At 42.7% G+C, this 20,297-nt stretch overlaps 1 protein-coding gene across 1 annotated transcript in view; it reads right to left on the bottom strand.

The window, feature by feature from the left end:
• The window catches only part of GLP1R (glucagon like peptide 1 receptor), a 3,029,130-nt gene that overhangs the window by 108,000 nt on the left and 2,900,833 nt on the right, over positions 1-20,297 (bottom strand). The gene's annotated exons all lie outside the window — the stretch shown is intronic.

Raw genomic sequence — 20,297 nt, 5'->3', positions numbered from 1 at the left:
ATGGCTGTGAAAAACAGGGGTACGTATGTTACAGCTAGCATCCAGAGCAGTGACTGGAGTGACAAGTCTCTCCTGCCACAAAGGCAACTGCGACTCCTTAGTGAGGTCCATGAAAGAAGTCGAAGTGAGGGAAGTCTGTGCCACAGCAGGGGGCTTCAAAGGTAATGAAGGAAGAGAATAATTAGGAGTCCTTGGAGAAAAGTGATCACCTCCAAAGGAAGAGAAGTTCTTGGAGGGTTGGATACCTCTGGCCAAAAGCAATTGATCCACAAGGCGCACCACATCATGTTCCGAGAGGCTTCTAGTGGATCTCATAGACATAGCTCAAGGGGAGTCAGGTCTATCCAAGGATGCAGGAAACTCGGTGCCCACAAAGGAGTCTTTAGATGGTGCCAAAATAGGCATCTGCACCAAAAGCAATGGAGCTGTTAAGGCTTGTACTACTGGTGTCTGCACCAAGGAGATCCTCGGTGCTGAAGGTAAGGTCTGCACCAACAAGTCGGTGCTGAAATGGTAGTTGGTACTATGGTAGGTGCAGAAAGAATCTGTGTGGAAAACAAGGTGGTCGGTACCTAGAGAACAGTCAGTGCCATGAAAATAGTCGGAGTCGAAGCAGGAGCGGCCGTCGGAACAGACATCAATGCCAGAAAGGTCTGCATCAAGGAAAATGTAGGTGCCAATAAGGTAGTCTGAACTGAGGGGCCCCTCGGTTCCGATGAGGTATAGGGCACAAAACTTGGTGCCGAAGATCTAGGCACCAAAAGCCTCGGGGCCGAGGAAGTTAAATCCGAACTAGAAAGTTTGGCCTTCTTAGGTCTCGGTTCCTGGTTACTAGAAAGTTTGGCCTTCTTAGGTCTCGGTTCCTGGTTTTCCCCAGCAGGAGATGACGGGAGAGACTTGGCCTTCTTGTGCTCATCTCTTTTCTTATGGGAACTAAGAGGGGTTGAAGCCTCTGACCCAGAAATAGCCTCTGAAAAGGAAGATTTAAGTAGTCCCTTTAAAATCAGTTTATTTTTCCTTTTCACCAAAGTCCTGTTAGAAAAATTAGCACAAATTCTGCAAGGCGGGTCAACAGTCAAGTGAGGCATACCCAAACAGTAAACACATAATGCACTTGCATCCAAAATAGGCAATTTATGCCCACAATCTACACATCTTTTAAATCCCGGACCACTTTTTTTCTCTGCCATGATAGGAGGAAGAAAGGAAGGAAGAAGGTACCAACAATGGTACGAGAATTACCCGAAGGTAAAGCAGGAAAGATTTTACCAATAATGGTAAAGAAGTTACCTCATGGTAAGAAGAAAGAAGATCTAGAAAACCAAAAAAAGAGTTGCTAGATACGATAGGGTAAGAGATAACTATTTAACAAAATTAGAATAAAGAATAACTACAATACGATAATGTATTATCAAAGAAGTTTACTTAGCTCAAGAGAAGTGGCTTGACACAACTGAATGGCAATGCGACAAACAAAATCTGAGGTAACAGGGAGAGGGGAATTGTGGGTAAGAGTTTAGCTCGAGAGTTTGTGACTGTCGCGAGCTCAGAAGATGGCCGGCTCGGTTCCTAGGTTGGAACCAATAACATAGGCGTAAGGAATGAACGACGGTTAACAATATCAGATGTAAATTTCCTCATCCTACAGACACGGGTGGGTGAGTGTCTGGTGTCTGACTTGTTTGTCCTCCTCAGCCTGTACTCTGACTGCACATCTCAGAACTTAGAAGTTAACTTGCGCCACGCTACTTAATGCTACCTGCCACCTGCCGGCCTGCAACTCCTATTCCATACAAACTTGTTACTGCTATAAATACAAACTGTCCAGGGTAGGTGACAGATTCATTCGTGACTTCTCCTTTAACTCTGTTGATGAGAGTGAATGTGACAGTACTTCCTAATCTCTATAATGTAGTTACACAAGCAATTGCGCACGCTCAAAACCATACCAACCTCGTTTATTTAAATTTTCATAACCGACTAACCACGTCCATGTTAGTCAACAGATCCTTAGTTGCACTACAAAACTGCATCATGGGGAAAATGTTACTTTTGGGGAGAAGGTGTCGCAGGCCCCTGAACAGCCTAGACTTTTGTGAACAGAAACAGACGCTGGAGCAAAGCTCTTGGCGGCAATTTTTAAAGCTGCAAATCCGACAGCTTTTATAAAACAAAATCATTTGGAAGTATACATGACACATTCAAGAATTGGTTTAGAATTTAACTTAAATCCCAGTTCTGTCCACAGCAAAGTATACTGTTCAATCAAAAGCAGTTTCCACCTACCCTGCACAGTCTGAGTGGAATATAGATAAAAAAATGTCCAGCAACTGCCAACAGCACTGAACATTTTATTCCTTGCTTTAAACTCTTCAAAGACTACTGCCCATACATGAAATCACACCTCACAAATCAATTCAGGTTCTGGATCTGCTTCTTAAGTCCCCCTTCCTTCCTTTTTTAACTGATAAGCAATTGGGTGCACAGGCAACCTTACACCTAAGGCTCTCACTATCAGCTTCTACAAAAGAAGAGATGTATGTGTTACAAGTAAAACTGTCTACTGCTACTACCTAGAGCTGGACTACATGAAATTGCACATACATCTGGTAGCCTGAAAGTTACCAATGCAGTGCAAGTCTAACATCACAAATCCCACAGCATGCTACTAACTTCTGTCAGAACCAAGAAAAGAAACAGAAACCTTACGCGGAACTTAAATGCAGAAAATCTGCCAAGAAGTGAATACTGTTCTCCCGCACAAACTAGGTTGTCTTTCATGTGGAGTGAGAACAACAGAGACAGTGTTTTTCTGGGAGATGTGATGCACTCCCCTCCCGATAAACAACTTTTTAAAGCTGTCTGACAAGCAGTCAAGGATCAGCCACAGTCTCATGATGCTGACATCAGCATCAACAAAAAATTGTAAATAAATAAAAAAAAACAGTTCTGATTTAAAGGGGCCACTTGGGAATTCGTGGCACCTCATTTTAGCTTCAAAACCAGGAAATTCTGAGGAATTTGGTAGGGTTGAGAGGTATGGACACAAACTGAAAAAAATAGAAAAAAAAAAATAAAAAATAGAAAAGATTAGCTCAAATGGTGTCTAGTGATCTTAAATTTCATAAAGAATGTGGGAAACTGAAAAGCATGTTGGAGAGAAGAAGGTACCCTGAGTCTTTTCCTAGTAATATTTTAATGAGGTTGAAACAAACTTGGGTCACTTTACTCCATTACTTGGTACAGCTAATGAGGGGCAGTTTCCCACTGTCAAAAGGAGTACAGACCAGGGTCACTGTCAGTTTTGAAGATCATTAGTACTATCCTCCAATACCCATTTCTTTGATATTCGATTGATAGTACAGAAGAACTGGAGTCTGTTTGGTATTGACCAGCAGTATACGAGAGTAGGTGAAGTACCCCAAATAGTTTGCAAAAAGGTTATCTGTTTTAAAACCTTACTTGAATGGACAAATTCTCTTGATAGCAATGGCAGAATGGTAAAATGTGGCCATTGCTCACAGTGCAAATATATTTTGGAGGGGGTTAGTCTTTTTCCTTAATAATTATGGTGAAATCGAGCTTAGTCAAAAATACTATTGTGGGAGGAAAGGTGTTGTTTATGTAGCAGTGTCACACTTTTGCTTGGTATTACATAGGCAAAACTAAGTGCACATTACATTAAAGAATTTACCAGCATTATTATGACATTCAGAAGAAAGATGAAAAGAATGCCCTGTATAAACATATTAGGGAGCACTGTACTCATTTATTTAAATTTATTGTTATAGACCATGTTGATTTGGGGCAAAGGCGTGGGCCCTTGGATGATTTTCTTGAATAAAAAGAGCTTAAGTGGCAACTTAAATCCAATGCCACTTTATATCCAGGGCTAAATGAGATGGTCTCAATTAGTAGTGTTCTTAAACTAAAAGCCACATTAGCCATTTCAAGGTGCTTATGAAAGTTTTAATGTGGAGCATATATGTGTTGGGTTTATTGTGGTTTTTAGTTTTAGTGTGTTTAAGTAAATTTACACATGGATTAGTTTTATACAAAATCTATATATCTGTATAGGACATAATTTTATGAAGTTTGGTATATTCATCATGTATGTGTCTTTAAATTGGTTTAACTGGAACTGGTTGATTATCTTTAATTCAATCAAGTTGTCCTGTGATGCTATACATGTATGTTTTATCTTGGACATGGCATTCTGATGAAGTCCATTTTATTGGGATGAAATCTTGTAATAAATCATGTGGAATTATCTGTGCCTAGCTGCTTCTTCTATTTTGTTATTAATTCAGAGGACAAATAAAGTCAACTAAAGCCAAATTTGAGGTAATTTTTGCCACCCAGGCCAAGGACAACCACAAGGCATACTTCAGCTATGTCCACAATGTCAAAGGCAATACACAATTGTGTGCACATATCATTGTAAATATAGTCACCTATATTGAGCCCGAAGATATAGAAAACCTACTGGATGACTAATTCAGCTCCAACTCTCCCCATTAATCTTCCCTCAGGAAATACCATCAAATACAACTCCCCCTGCTTTCACTAGAGAACAGATCCTTACTGCTGTCTCTGAGGCTGAGAACATTACATCAATGGGCCCAGACAATATCCCAGGATCCCTTCTAAATAGCATGAAACATGATCTATTTGGACGTCTGGAATTGTTATTTAACTGTAGCCTCCAAACAGGATTCGTGCCTCATGAATGGAGAACAGCAACACTCATTCCTCTGCACAAAGGTGGGCCATCTACAGACCCTGGAAACTATAGACCCGTAAGTCTCATTCATCTTATATGCAAAGCCATGAAAAGAATTATCATGGAAATGATCAATAATGACAAATGAAACCTCCAGACACTGGACCCTACCCAATTTGGTTTCACCAAGGGCAAGTCATGCCTACTCAACCTGGTGGACTTCTTTGAGAAGGTCACCAGAGCAAAAGATGAGAGCAAAATGGTTCGCATTGCCTACCTTGACATGGCCAAGGCATTTGACATAATCCTCCAGTCGGGCATTAATGACAAAATTAAGAGATTAGGTACAAACCCTTATGTAACCCAGTGGATATCCAGCTGGCTTACTGACAGGATGAAGGAAGTTAGAATTGGGAGTTCACCTCTACAGAGAGGCCAGTCACAAGCTGAGTTCCTCATTCAGTCCTGGGACTGCCACTTTTTGGCATTTACTTTGCTGAAGTCAAGGCCAATGTCAACAGTCTCTGGCTGACTACATTTTCAGATGCTTGCAAATTAGGAGCTGTCATTGAATCAGCCATTGACACAAATGTTCTCCAGGAAGGGCTGACAGACAAACAACTGGTGCCAGAGCCATGGACTAAAACTAAATGCCAATAAATGCATAATAGTATCCTTTGGGAAGTCATCCACCCCTGATGACTATCATATTGTCAGCACACCCATAAGAGTAGACCCAGCAGTCAGGGGCTTGGGGAGAATCTACTTGAAAACATCGACTTACCAGAATGTCAACATTCACAATTATGAGACCACAATGTTGAAACTTCAGAAAGCCGAACTCTTGGAACTTCACAAGGTAACTCCGGGAAACTAACCACTGGATCACCAACTGCTTAAATACGAATGAAATCAACCAAAAACACATCAAAATGGGGAGCTTCACACCCCTCGCTAACTAAATATACCAACTCCGAGATCGCACTACAGTGGAGAACAGGGCAAAAGTCACCATGGTGGCCTAGTGATTAGTTTCCTGGAGTTGACTTGTGACGTTCTGGGAGTTCGGCTTTCTGAAGTTTCAACATTGTGGTCTCACTGTTGTAAACGCAGGTGTTCTGGTAAGTCAATGTTTTAAAAGGGATCCCCCTTGGGGACACACATAGGCAGTAATCTACCCTTTGACCATCATATGTCTGCAGTAGTGAGGAAATCAATCTATGTTGGTCAACTGATAAACAAAGGTATAGCATCTAGGTCCAAGGAAGTTGTTGTTCCACTGTATTTGGTGTTCATTAGACCTATCATTGAGTACAATGTCTCCTTTGGTATGTACCTAACCAGAGATATCCAACAACTGGAATGTCCAGAGGTTCTTCACTAAAAGAATACAGAGCATAAGTAACATGTCCAATGCAGACCGCTTCAAGGCTCTATTCCTGTATTCTGTCTCCTGTAGGCTGTTGAAAGGAGATCTATGCCTGGTATACAAGGCATTATCAGACTCTACCCTGATGGAGCTCTTGCATATCTACAAAAGAAACAGCACCAGAATTACTTGATCTAAAGACTTAAACCTTGCCTGTAATATAAATAAGACCTGCTGGAGAGACAGGTATGTATCTCAGAGACTACCTCTTCTCTGGAACAGGCTCCTCATCCATGTGAAGCAGAGTTCCTCCCTAACCCAAGCCAAGTGTAACTTGGACAACTGGATGGGGAACAGGAAATTCATCCTTGGTTTGGCATCTACATCTCTCATGGATGCAGGCAGCCTGTAAATGGTTCATCTCCCAGGCCCTTGCTTGCAAATGTTTCACCTCCCAAGCCCTTGTTTGCACTTATCAAGGGTACCAGAACTTGTCAGTGATTTGGGATGCATGGCTAGGCTTTAAAAGGCCTTTGTGGCATTAGCCTAGCAAACACCTATGAACCTATGAACAATGAATGGCACAATACCACACTTTATTCAAGTTTTGTTTCATATATTCAGAGAATGTTGTCTGGGCACAACCATTTATGTTGCATTCTTAACTCTTGCTCCATGTCAGGATCCTAACCTTGCAGCAACATACTGTCTATAATATACTGTGCCCATAAAGCGCCCGCGGAGACCTGTCCGAAGGTTGTGTGTCTTCTGATAGCACCAGCAGTAGCATTTTTCTTGCTACATCATAACAGGTTCTGTATGGCAGCCCTTCAATGAACTGCTTGGGTTTAATAGCTTTGTCATTCAGATTCTGTTTTCACTCTGGATATCCAAAGTGTGTTGTTCTCATCTAGCATAGTGGCTGGAGCCAAGTCTTCTTACAGGGCAGCCTTTCCAACTCCAGATTCCTGTTGTGGCAGATAACATGAGTGCCTCTGCCCTGACATTGAGTGCAATTCAATGTGCAGACCTTTAAGGCAAACTCATCAGACCAGGAGTATGGATAACCCCACTTCCCTTTATCCAATGCTCATCCACCCAAAAGACGTATTTTGAAAAATGGTCTCAATTCAAAACCTTCACAAACCCTAAACAACTTTTTTACCATAGACTTAAAAGAACACCAAAATGGAAAGCACCCCCTCCTTCAAATACCTTGGAATCTAGTTACACCAAACACACAAATTCCAACTCCATATTGAAAAATCAAGGAACAGAATTTACTCTCTCCAATTTTGGAACAAGAAAATATCATCTTACTTCATATCTCCCTGCAATCTCAGCAACTGTCAAAGGAGTCCTCCTTTTACAACTGGGATATACCCTTCACCTCATTGCAGTTGCCTCACAGGAAAAAATGTGACACTTAAACTACCACAAACACTTCTATCTTAACCCTATCCAAAATTAAGTGGTTTCTAATAAAACAGAGTTCAGACCTATTGCTTGAAGATCAACTATTTAAACTACTGCACCTTGAAACATTCTCCACTCTAGGGTCCAAACTAATAGAAGAAACATCCTCTGATAACCCTAAAGGCTACTCACACATAACTCCCATACTCCTCACACACACTCAACCAAACTTCATCCCATCAAGCACTATTTCCTCCAGTATAGGTCCTAATCTTTGACAGTCCTTGCCCATCCACTTAAAGGAATTTATCATTTACTGCAGCTTCAGACTTCAACTAAAGCATTACCTTTTAAGGCAAACTCATATCTCCTGATTCCAAAGTGGTCATATCATCTAAGCACCTAACCTTTCTCTGCTGTTTTACTCTGATCTTCTTCCAGTATGTCTATCCTCCCCATTTATAAGCATATTGGTTAAAATTGAATGTACTGCACATTTTTTTAGTAGGTTTGTAATTAGTGTCCAATCATATCAACAAGACAACTTCCACATTGTAATTATGAGATTACTTTAACCCTATGATCATCTGTTTTAAAACTGTATTGTTTACAAAATTGTATTATTGTTACATTTGCTGTACTTTTCTTTTGTTTTTAGCTCTGTATCCATTACCCATGGTGTGCTGAAAATGGTCAGTTTTTGATGAGTGCACTACTCTTATAAAAACATAAAAATAAATACATCTTCTCTTTGGGTAGCCAACAGGTTACAAGGGAGTGAGTCAGAAGCATGAAGGCATTTTCTGTGAACATAGTTAACCGTGAGGCAGATTCCCAGAAAGCTACTTTTAGCGCTAATAGAGTTTGTGCTTCTTATCATTGTAGTGCAACTGTGGAGATGGTCTGTGTGTGTATATATCTATACTTCTATCTTTCTCTGTTTTTATATATGTGCGCTTGTGGGTATGTTTTGTATAGGGAAATAGGGAAGGGTCAAATAGTGACAATATAGATGCTTTTGTGGTGTGCAGTTGTTAACAAATGCACAAAATTTAGATCACACATTTTATTAACTGTATTAAGGCCAAATACATGTGTTGTCTGAATTTTGTGCTTGGGTAATTGCCCGCAGGTGAGTGTTTGTGTTGGGGGTGCATGCTGGTGTTGGAGAATGCATTTGTTTGTGGAAGTGTTTGCCAGTTTATTTGATTTTAACTACTGGTGATTTGTTTTGGTAGAAAGATATCTTCCTTCCTTGAGTTGGTGCAACTGTTGAGTTATTGTATTTTAGTCTGGAGTATGGGGGTGAACTCTTGGGGAAATCAGAAGAAGCTGAGAATTCAGGTAGAAGGGAAAGTAGTGGAACAGGTTAACAACTTCACATTTCTGGGAGGGGTGGCTGAGGAAAAGGGAAGACTAAATGAGGAGGTCAAATCTAGAATCAGAGGGTCTGCAGCCAACTGGCACAGAGTGTCAGGTATAGTGTATGACAGGAGAATGCCAAAGAAGCTTAAAAGTAAGGTGTACAAAACAGTGATGTGACCAATGCTACTGTATGATACAGAAACCTGGGCAGTAAAGGAAGAGCAGCTGAGGAAGCAGAAGTGATGGAGATGCACTGCCTGAGACAGGTGGTTGGATGTGCACTGTGAGACACACGAAGGAATGATGACAAAAGAGCAGGAACCAAAGTATCTCTAAATGCAGAAAAGGTGAAACAGAACACATTATGGTGGTTCAGGCACATATGCAAGAAAGCAGAACAAAATCTAGTGAAGAAGATTTGGGCCAGACAGGAAGAAGGCAAGAGGAAACAAAGGCATCCAGCAAAGAGGCAGATGAACTGTGTGAGAGACGATTTGCAAAAGTCAAGCATGACTGTCAAAGAATGATATTGAACAGGGAGAGATGGCAACAACCCCGTGTAGAAAATGGGAATAAGGGGGTTGATGATGATGATGATGTGGGGGTGACTTCTCACTTGAGCAGTGCCGAGAAGTTGCTCCACTGAAAAAAAAACATCAAGTACCTTTGGGTGATGTATTTTCATGGCAATTGCTGTCACTAAAAATTCTTTCATAAATCAACATGAATCCAGCTCTGGATACCCATTTTGTTCCCATTCTGGATTGTCGTTTCTTATACTTTTAAGATCTTTATCTCCTGTCTGAGTTATTCCTCCATCGAGATTTATTTGGCAGCCATCTTTTACACACATCTGGTTTATATTCTACTTTTTTAGATTCCTTTAAGCTCTGTAAAGCTTTTTTACATCATACTTACCAGTTCAGGAATCACAACAGGGGCTTTGTCCCTCTCTTGGAGATTTATTTTATGCCTGAGAAGCTTACCCTTACAACAGTTACATTTCTATTTGAGGTTTTATGTATTTTTATTTATAGATATTATTGTTTGCTCTCAATTACTTGAACGTAGATAAACCTGAACTTAAACTTTCCTGCTCTGGACAAATTGAAGTCCTTGTCCTTGAAGATCTTCTTTATAGTGGATGAGTTCTATGTTGTTTCTGTCAGGCCACCTTATCAGGTTTTTCATAAATAACAGACTACACTTACAGCTAATTCATCCTTTTCCCCCTAAAGTTGTCATGGTGACTGTCATATTAAAAACACAAATGTTTACTTACCCGAACACCTAAATGCCGACACCTCTTCATCGAACCGCGAAAACATAGATCGTCCTGAAGTATGAAATCCGAAACATCAAATCGTCATGGTTGGCCCTTCTGCAGTATAGCTCCATAAGGTAAGTGTGCGATAGTTATGGACCTTAGGGTTAGGGTGCGGGTTAAGGTAAGTGCATAGATGGTAATGTATGTTAGATTTAGTGTAGGGTTAGAAGTAGGGTTTAGTTTAGGGTTAGAAATAGAAGTTATGTTCTTACCATAACGTTCCATGTTAGTTGTCTTCTTCTCGCCTTCTTTCTTGCTGGATGGGGTTTGGAGCCGATCCTCGGCTCCGACTCGGCCACTCTAAAAGCTCGAGAGTTGGTTCCACCGGCTCGAGGCTCCCCTTATATCCCACAATGCTAGGCGGTAATACCTCAGATCTCGTTTGTAAGCTAGGCCCAGCCAGGAGAAAATCCAGAAACACTGGAAAGGGGAAACCCACCTCTATAAGATGACAGAAGGAAGGTGACCTACAACCTGATGAGGGAATATATACATAGCACAGTATATACATATACAAAATAGAGGTGGTAGGAAAAAAAGGTCACAATCAAACTCCTCTAGGTCTGTCCAGGCTAGGGGGAAGGAGGGTGGGACGCAAGAAAGAAGGCGAGAAGAAGACAACTAACATGGAACGTTATGGTAAGAACATAACTTCTATATGTTAAGTTGTCCATCTCGCCTTCATTCTTGCTGGATGGGACCGCGTCCCTAGCACCTTGTCCCGGGTGGCCTAACGGAACAGACTCTTGAGTACAGTGGAACCAAAATTAGCTCTGTGTCTAGAAGCTAAGTCCAACTTATAATGAGAAATGAAAGTGTGAGGAGTAGCCCATGTAGCTGCCGCACAAATCGTATCAATAGGCAGTCTGTCTTGGAAAGTTATAGAAGTAGCCAAAGCTCTAGTTGAATGAGCCTTAGGTTTGTTTGGTAACTTTTGATGCCTAATCTCATACACAAAAGAAATCAAGGATGTAAGCCATCTGGAGAGTGATACTTTCGAAACTGGAAGGCCCTTTCTGCCTTCTGCATAAGAAACAAACAGTTGGTTAGCCTTTCTGGTCTATTTGGTCCTATCCAAATAGTACCTTAATTGTCGATGAACATCTAGCCAATGTAATTTTTGTTCAGACCTGTTAGAATAGTTAGGAAAAAAGACAGGAAGGTCAATGTTTTGATTTAGGTTTGCCTGAGAGGCTACTTTGGGTAAGAAGGATGGGTTGGTTTGTAAGGATACCCTATCCTTATGAAACAAAAGTTAAGGGGATCGACTGCAGAGTGCATGAAGCTCCAAGACTCTTCTAGCCGAAGTAATGGCTACCAAAAAGAGTGTCTTCCAGGATAGAAATTTCATTGAACACGAAGCTGCAGGTTCAAAAGGGGGAAGAATTAAAGATGTGAGAACTAAGTTAAGGTCCCAAGAAGGAGGAGTATTTCTGATAGGAGGCCTGAGAAGAAAAACTCCCTTCAAAAAAGCGTTACAAAGCTTGTGAGACATGATGGCAGAATCTGATATTCCAACATGAAAGTTAGAAATAGCTGCCAATTGAACCTTAAGAGTAGAGGGAGACGAACCTGCGTGGAATAGTTCGGCTAAGAAATCAAGGACCGTTTGAATGGGAGCAGTGAAAGGATCTATGTCCCTTCCTTGCGCCCAATAGGAGAAACGTTTCCACTTACTAAGATAAATCTTCCGAGTGGAGGATTTATGAGAAGCTATTAAAATATCTCGAACTGAGTGAGATATTAGAGGAAGCCTGGCTAGGGTTGGAATTGGAGGAACCAAGCAGTGAGGTTCAGAGAGGGGAGGGAGCGATGTAACTGACCCGACTGATGGGTCAAAAGATCTGGAACTAGGTCCAGATGCTAGGGTTGCTCCAACAGAAACTGGTTCAGAAAGGGGAACCAAACCTGTCGAGGCCAGTAAGGGGCAATGAGGATCAAGGAAGCTTTCTGAGCGATGGCTTTCTGTATCACTTGAGAAATTAGTGGGAAAGGAGGAAATGTATACAGAAGTCCCCGGGGCCAAACTTGGACTAGAGCGTCTCTGCTGGGATGGCCTGGTAGAGGAAAGAGGGTGAAATAATCTTTGCACTTGCTGTTTTGGGGAGTAGCAAAAAGATCGCAGCAAGGCTGGCCCCACTTCAGAAAAACTTTTTCCAAAACTGAATTTTTCAGAGACCACTCGTGAGGCATGAGAATAGCTCTGCTCAATTTGTCCGCAATGAAATTGGACTTCCCGGGGATGTGCGTTGCTATCAGAAACCACTGAGAAGAAATCGCCCATTGCCACAGTCTGAGTGCCTCTCGACATAGAGGGTAGGATCTGGTTCTGCCTTGTTTGTTGATATACCACACTACAGACATGTTGTCCGTCTGAATTGCTATCGTTCCAATCGGAAGAGTCTTGAAGGGCTTGCAGCGCTAAAAGCACTGCTCTCATCTCTAGAACATTTATATGCAAGTGGCGTTCATGAGGTTGCCAAATGCCCTGGACTGTCCTGCCCTGATAATGCCCCCCCCACCCGATCAGGGAGGCGTCCGTTGTCAGAGTAGCAACCGGAGGGGGGAGGGACAAAGGGTCTTCCTAGAAAGAGCTGGGGGGAAGAAATCCACCAACGAAGATGATTCCTGCATGCTTGCGTTATCACAATGGTGTGGGACATCGGAAGTTGTTGGTATGACCATTGTGTGAAGAGCATCCATTGTAAGATTCTCATGTGAAATCTGGCTAATAGAAGCAGAGGAATAGCAGCCGCCATAATCCCCAGTACTTTTAGGACTAATCTGACTTTGATTCTGTTGCTGTGGAAAAGAAGAGAGACTAGTTTGTGTATGTCTGCTATCCTTTGGTCTGTGAGTCTACTTGAACATGCTGACTGTGTCTAGATTTGCGCCTATGAAGGTAATAGCACAACAAGGCGACAAAACAGACTTTTCGCAATTTATTGAAATACCTAGCTTTCGAAATATGCGAAAGGTGTAGTCTCTGGCAAGTAGTAGAAGATGCTTGGTGGAAGCTGTAAGGAGCCAGTCGTCTAAGTATGGAAACACCTGGAATCCTTGACGTCTCAGGTGAGAGGCAACCACTGCCATGCATTTGGTAAACACCCGGGGGGCTGTGGTGAGTCCAAAGGGCAGGGCTCTGAATTGAAAGTGACTGGTTCCCAGCCTGAAGCGGAGGAATCTCCTGGAGCGTCTGTTCATTTTTATATGATAGTACGCATCCTGGAGGTCTATAGAGCCCATCCAGTTTTCCTTTCCCAATAGGGGTAGGATGGATTGTAGCGTGACCATCCGAAATCTTGTTTTCTTGACAGACTTGTTCAAGATGCTGAGATCCAAAATGGGCCTCCAGTCCCTGTTTTCTTTGGAACCAAAAGAATTTGGAGTAGATTCGGATCCTTGCTGGTCTGCTGGAACTGGCTGAATGGCTCTTTTTGCAAGCAACTTTGATATTTCTAATGCTGCTTGATCCCTTTGAGCGGGTGGAACATCTGGAAGGGACTTTTTTGATTGATTTGGAATGCGAAAGAACGGAATGGAATAGCCTTCGGAAATGATGGACTGTACCCACTTGTCTTGAGTTAGAGATCGCCAGGCTTCTGGGTACAGTGATAATCTTCCCCCGACTGCCTCCGAAGGTGGACAGTCGGGCAACACCTCAGGGATGCTGAAAGGGCTTATCAGAGAAGGTTTCTCGATTGCCCTGGTTCTGCGGACCCCCCCTGCCTCTAGGGCGACGTCTACCATTATTGTTCCCCCCTCTGCCTCTAGAGGGGAACCGACTCTGTGTGTCAGGCAAAGCCCCTTGAGATTGCTTGCGGAACCACATCTTTCCACTTTTCTGGCCCTTGGGGTAAGGCCTAGAAGGAGTAGAAAAACGGACTCTGACAGCAGAAAGAGTTTTGCCATCCGTCTCGCACCTTGTCAAGGTTTCTTTCACTTGAGGACCAAAAAGGGACGATCCATCAAATGGGGAATTAGTGAAAGACGTCTTAAAGGGATCCGCAAAATTGCATAGCCGCATCCAGGCATGCTGGCGTAAGGCCACACCTGTACCTGCGGCTCTGCTCGCTCCATCAGCTGCATATGAAAGAAGGCGCATGGAGGAGTTAGCTATCGAATTGAGGGTTGCCAGCTGGGCGTTCATCTTATCCTGAAAACCCACAGCTGTTGGATCCTTTAACATCTCACTCGCTTCCTTGATCAAGTCTCTTTGAAGACGAGTGAAATGACAGAGGTAGTTCAGTGAACGCATTGAAAAGGTCGCTGACGAAAACATCCGCTTCCCGTACCTGTCCATAGACCTAGATTCCTTGTTAGGAGGATGGACAGGCACTGAAGGATCAGCTAGTTCCTTCTTGGTGGCGGCAGCTGCCACCATAGCATCCACAGAAACTCCTTTAGTCAAAAATTGTTTGTCTGCTGGTGCTGTAATAAACTTTGAAGGTCTCCTGGGGGTGGGGTCCACAGAGTCAGGAGCCGTCCAAGCCTTTTTTGCTACCACCTGCATAAGGGGGTCAAAGGGGGGGGACACCCAGGAGGTGGAAGGGCGAGAGCCGAACGCCTCAAGAAACACAGATTCATCCTCCGAAGGGTTAAGGGCTGGCCAATTCCCCCTCTGTTTTAGGATCTCCAGGATGTCTGCAAAGGAGACATCTTCAGAGGGGGAACAGGGGGAACCTTCAGAATCCTCTAAATCCGTGTCAGAGGTGACAGACTCAGGTGAGTCTATGTGCTTCCTCTTGCACTTTCTCTTCCTAGGGGGCTCTCCTGCCAATTCAGGAGAGGCCTCGGAAGAGGATGAAATCCCCACAGGGGATTCTTGAGGAGCTGGCTCTCTGCGGTCTGGGAAGAGGGAGTGAGTAGAAATTACCTGAGGCACCGAGGAGGGAGGGGCGGACGGAGCTGACTGTGGAGTTGAACCAGGTTCCAACACACTCTGCATGACCTCGAAAGCACCCCTGTCAGGCAGAGCCAGAGGTCTCCGCTCTGAAGAGCTGAAAACCTCCCTCGGCACCAACAGTGATGGCTCCGAGGCCGATGTCAGAGCCGAACTCACCAGCGCCGAAGCACCGAGAGGGAGAGCGGGGTCGGACAAGGGACCGATGCCACTCACCCCCTCGGAGCCGATGAGGGAAGTCCGGCGCCGAGATTCTTCCAATGAAGAAAACGGAGCAGATGACGGTGCCGAAGACAATTGTATCGGCTCCGACGCTGCCACAGTCTCGGGTCCGAAACGCCCCGGCTCCGAACTCAAAGGAGTCGGAGGAGGAATATTTTGAGAAATCGGATTAAGCATCGACTGCTGAGTCGGGCTCTGAAGCATTTGGGCCAGTGCCTTGGACTTAAGACGTCGACTCACTACCCTCTGAAGATCATGGTCCGAAAGTCTCGACGACCTAGAGGAGTGAGATCTATGGCTCCGTTCAGTCAGCAAGGGAGATGCTGGAGCCGAATGAACGGAGCCAAGAGACGGTGACCTAGACCTTTTCCTAGTTGTCGGTTCCGATAATTTTATCGGAGCCGACTCGGTGATTTCCAACACCTCGGCTCCGGCCGGAGCCGAGGGAACTGAAGAAATAAGAGTTCGAGTCTCATCGGCTCCAGCCGGAGCCGATGTTGTAGCAGACTTCGAAGCCTTAGGTGTCGACTCAGAAACTGGAGCCGACGACCTAGAAGCCTTAGAGGGTTTACCCGAAGAAACAGTCGGGGGACCCTCAGGTTTTAATAAGCCTCGTAAAATAAGCTTATTTTTTCTTTCCTGCAGGACTCTAGGGCTGAAGCCATGGCATACAGCACAAGAGTCCTCCAGGTGTAAAGGTCCCAGGCAGTACACACAAGAAGTGTGACCGTCTGTCAGAGACATCTTCTGACAGCACGAGTCACACTTCTTGAAGCCTGAGACCTTCGAATCCTTAGACATTTTAAGGAATAAGTGCAATCACACACAAGCACAAACACACCGATTACACTACTCACTAAAAAAAATAAACTAACAACTTTAAACTAATAAAATTAGATAGTTTTAAAATCCCTACAAGAACACATACACTCCACTACTAAGAGGGGATGGAAGGGCCCGAAGGCCTAAGGGAAGAACATATACGTTCTTGTGGTAAAGAGGGTGAAGAACAAGAAGGAAGGGATAAAAATCCACTAACTAAGGGAATTCTGAACAAAAAACTAATTTAAAAGGGGTTTAATAAACTTTTAAACTGTTTTACTAGACTAACCTGAAGCCGGTTGAAGCAACACACCTCGATCGCTGTAGCGGCAAACGAGATCTGAGGTATTACCGCCTAGCATTGTGGGATATAAGGGGAGCCTCGAGCCGGTGGAACCAACTCTCGAGCTTTTAGAGTGGCCGAGTCGGAGCCGAGGATCGGCTCCGAACCCCATCCAGCAAGAATGAAGGCGAGATGGACAACTTAACATGTAGGGTTTTGGTTAGTGTATGTATGTGGTTTATTTAGTTTGTTTGTGTAGGTAGTATCTAGCGGGCAGTGGGATGGGACAAGTATGACATTTCGAGTTTTTGAATTTTGCGGTTTAGGGCGTTTGGTGTATTTGTGGTTCGCAGAATATGTGTCGGCGTTTGGGTAAGTAAACGTTCGTGTTTTTAATATGAACTCATTTAATCAATCTCTGTCTCTGTTTTCTCTGGGTATTTTAATTCTTGAGAGTGTCTTCTTCACTGTTTGTCTGTCCACAGATAGCTTAGATTGAAGTCTTTAAGGAGCAAAACACCTACTTCATAGGCTATGCTTCCAAGCTGTACTTTGAACAGTGCTTAAGGTGTACCACTCTATCTGTACGCAGGCTGTACAAGCCTTGTCCTAAATCCTATGTTGTCAGATATTTGTAACTTTTTTACCATCATTAGCGCACTTCTGATAGTCAAGTGTTGTAGATTTTTTGGGAGAATCTTATTGTTCATTTTCATTTATGAGGCATTTATGAGACAATCCAATCACTCAACAAGTCTGGATGGCTCTAAACAAGTTTTACTTCCCTTTCTTGCTCCGACCTTGAAAGTCATCCTTCATATTTTTTACCAAGAAATGAAACTTGCTGCATTCCTACTGGGACAATGCTGCCATTGCAGTCATAAATAAAACAGAGAGAAATTATGTGCTTTGCTAAAAAGGATCCCTTTTCTTTGTTGCTTTAGTTAAGATGGCGGAGTTGTCTTGATGTACACTAACTTGGATCTATAGATGAGAAACAGAAAATTTCCCCCAGGACTGCCTACTCTACTACTAATGCACAGAGGCAGTTCCAAATTATCTGTAGCATGAATCCCAGTTATTCTCACTTGGGATAGAATATAACTATTGACTATGGGATGGATAAGGCCAATCTAACATCAGATGTGAAATTAGCTAGGCTTAAAATGGCTTGCAAGGGCAGCTAGCCGAGCACTTACCTATGAACCTCAAGGTTGATTAAACAGGATATCTTGCTGAGCTTCTATATGTACAAATGACTATAGGAAGAGTCCCATATCATATCCTTGCAAGTTACAGATCATCCCCTATGCCCCACGAAACCCATAGTTCATACTTAGACCTACTGGAGACTCTTATCATTCCACCCAATACTCAGCTACGGAGTTTACCTTTCTATAAAATGAGAATCTTACATGACCCCAAACTTGCAGACCCAGAGATTCCTGGACTTTGTAAAAACAAACGCCCTGGATCAATTAGTCAATCTGGTCACCTGACTGCAAACATACTGAATCTAGTAGTCATAAATAAGGGAGAATGCTGCACCACCAGTGTAGTGTCCTCTCTTGTAAGGTCAGACAATAAAGCTATCAGTGCTGAAGTAAAAATCAATGCTTTGACCCCACCAAACCCTCTAACAGTTAGAAACTACTCTAAGGCAAGCTACTTATTATTAAGTGATTTCCTGGCAGAATTTCAATTCCCTCCAAACCTGGGGAACACAGCTGCATATCCAGATGTGTATACAAAAGCCCTGTACAGTCATGTTAATAAATGCATAGAGACAGCTGTGCCTACCAGAAACAAACTCAGAACAAACTCAAAAAACAAAACACTGGTGGAATCTAAACATAAACAGACTGTACAACAAAAAGGAAAAAAGTCATATCTAAAATTAGGAAGTGGAGTGTCCAGCAGGATAAAACCTCAATCATCAGACTAAACAAACTAAGTGAGTAAATTAAGAAAAGATAGCTTCCCCAAGTCAAGACCCATATAACCAAACTGGGGTGCCTCAAGACTCCATCCTTGGACCCCTATTTTTTAACATCCTCATTAATAACCTTCACTGTTCTTGCCCATTTTCTAATGTTATTCAGTATGCTGATGATTTTACAATCATCTCCTGCTCTGGTGACATCACACACATTCATACCCCCACCCAAGAGACTCTCCTCTCTGTTGAAAGATGGCTTACTTCCAACCAACTGCTACTGAACCCCAGGAAAACAAAACTTCTTCTATTCCTACCTACAACTCTCCAACATCATAAAACTACCTTTTCTGTCTCCTCCCTGAACAGTACAATCAACTCTACTGAACCTCATACTAAGAGCTACTAGGTGTTATTATCGATGACCACCTAAAGTTCGATCTCCACACACAGCAATCCATCAAAAAAGCTCATCAAAAACGTGGTCTGTTAAACAGACACAACAAATTTCTCACTAATTCTTCCAGACCCTCTCTTTCACAAGCCATCCTACTCCCCACACTACTTTATGCAGCCGCTATACTGACATTCCTCCAGTCTAACCTTATGACTAAATTAGAACTTACCTATAACAAAATTGCAAGATTTGCCTCCAACCAACCTTACCGCACTCATCACTGCATAGCCTTAAAAAACCTGCAGTGGCTGGAATTTCATCACCAAATTCTACTTCTCCAGCTTCTCATTGCTCATTCGGTCTTACATGAGCCATCATCTTGTCCCCCCACTCTCATCCACCCTTACACCCCAACCATCCTCTACATAGCTCTCAACAAGACCTACTGCAAGTTTGTAAGCCCAATATAAATATTGGCAAACTCCTCTACAGCTACTCAGTAGCTCATGCTTGGAATAAATTACCACTAAATGTTAGGTCTATCACCAACCCAAACACCTTTAAAATAGCACTAAAAGACAGCCTTTGTAAATCATGATCATGCTTCTGTAATAACCCAACATAACCCTACCAAGTAACAGTTTGATGCCATCTTAGCTCCTAATTTCTGTAGTTCTTTTCACTGACTCACTTCTTGGGGTTATCCACCTGTATATGTTCTAAATGTATAATTTCTCTTTTTCTCATTTACCCCTTTATCCTAACCTTTGACCTCTCAATAAGTTTCTCCTCCATCTATGCTTGCAATCTGCATTCACTCTACATCTCATATATATTCTACATTATTATTATGCTGTTTTTTTTCTGGACAGATTTTACTTTTATTATATTTTTGTACTATTCATGCTTTAATTTGATATAGTAACTCCTGTTCACCTGTAAAAGTATACCATGTAAGTTGTTTATTAGCTGCTATATTATTCTTGTATTACTTGTATTTACTGTACTTATCTTGTTATCTTTACTGTTTGTCTTGTATTTTTGTAGTGTAACTACTGACCTTGTTATTTTACTGCTTGTTTCATGTGCTACCGGAGCTTTTCTCCTCGGGTCTCCACTGAAAAAGGGCATCTGCCAGTTGGACCAACCTGGTTAACAAATGTCATATAAATAAAAACTGACACTAGGGAGTAAGTCCTATGCACTATAGGCCACAATCATATCTCAGGATGCCTCCTAAATAGCCTGAATCATGACCTATCTGGACTTCTGGAGTTGATATTTAACCACAGCCTCCAGACAGGCTTTGTGCTATATGTATGGAGGACTGCAATAGTCACCCCTCTGCACAAGGATGGTCCACCAATGGACCCTGGGAACTACAAATCCATAACTCTGAATAATTTCATATGCAAAGCCATGGAAAGAATAATCATGGATACAATTAATAATGACATAGGAAACCTTCAGACACTGGATCCAACCAAGTTTGGCTTTGTCAAGAGCAGATCATGCTTACTTAACCTGGTGGACT

This window comes from Protopterus annectens, chromosome 1.part1 (genome assembly GCF_019279795.1).
Source record: "Protopterus annectens isolate FY-2018-M chromosome 1.part1, PAN1.0, whole genome shotgun sequence".
NCBI classification, from domain to species: Eukaryota; Metazoa; Chordata; order Ceratodontiformes; family Protopteridae; genus Protopterus; species Protopterus annectens.
The sequence above is the reverse complement of the archived record's forward strand: the minus strand, read 5'-3'. Positions and strand labels throughout refer to the sequence as shown.